Here is a 1,005-nt window from a genome sequence, read left to right as displayed (position 1 = left end):
TGTGTCCATTGGAGCTGACAGCTCTAATATGCTGAATTACAATTACTTAGGTGATAACTCAGATCATCCTTTTAACAGGAGATATAATAAGTCCTTAAATGAAAATTGCAGGTCCTTACTGTGTTGCACACGTATTTTTCCGTGTGAAACCATGGGTATATTTCTCTTTTAGAGCCATGAAATGGTTTCCTTTAAAGGAGCTTTAGTTACAATGGAACACTGCAACTCCCAGAAAAATCAATGAAACAGATCACAGTGTATCTTCCTCGTTAAAAATATTGACGTATTGGCGTAAATATTGACATGAAGACGAAAATATTGCGATACTGACAAGTTACACTGTCTATTTCAATGCAAAGTCAATGTAATTAAATGACAACACAGTAAGTTACTACATAAACACCTTGTGATGTGAAAAGAGAAGCTGCAACACACACACTCGAGCAGATGAATTTATAGCAGAGACCACCCCCCAGAAGAATTGGGGTGCGTGGATGTATCACATTAAGAAAATAATAATAATAAATAATCTGTCGGAGATGAGTTTCTGTGTCAGCACAAAGCAGCAGCTTTAAATGCTGTAAAGACCCAGCTGCTCCCACATATTCCAATTAATTGTTTTGCAGCCTGTGAAATATTAAATCTCTGCAGTTTTAAAAGTGATGTTTTACAAGACCAGGCCTAAAGTTTTTAAAAGAGAGTCCTGAGAATTTGTTATTCTGTGTATAAATTTTATTCTGTGTATAAATGTCACTGGACTGAGCTCTACCTGCTGCTTTGCCTTTGCATAACCCTCTGTGCTCTCAGCCTCCACCTTTCCTGGGATACTCAGAGCCTCCATCCAAAGGTTTTTCAGTGCAGACATTTCACTCGTGAGCCTCTGATACAGGATTTTTACCTGAGGTCCAAAACAAAAAGAAAAGAAAGGACCATAAGAGGTGATTTTGGAGTCTCCCTTCAAAAAAAAAACCCTCTTTATAGAACCAAAGCACAGGCTGGTGTCAG

The sequence above is a fragment of the Manacus vitellinus genome, unplaced genomic scaffold, assembly GCF_001715985.3.
Source record: "Manacus vitellinus isolate BGI_N305 unplaced genomic scaffold, ASM171598v3 scaffold_41_pilon, whole genome shotgun sequence".
Classification (NCBI taxonomy): Eukaryota; Metazoa; Chordata; class Aves; order Passeriformes; family Pipridae; genus Manacus; species Manacus vitellinus.
The sequence above is the reverse complement of the archived record's forward strand: the minus strand, read 5'-3'. Positions refer to the sequence as shown.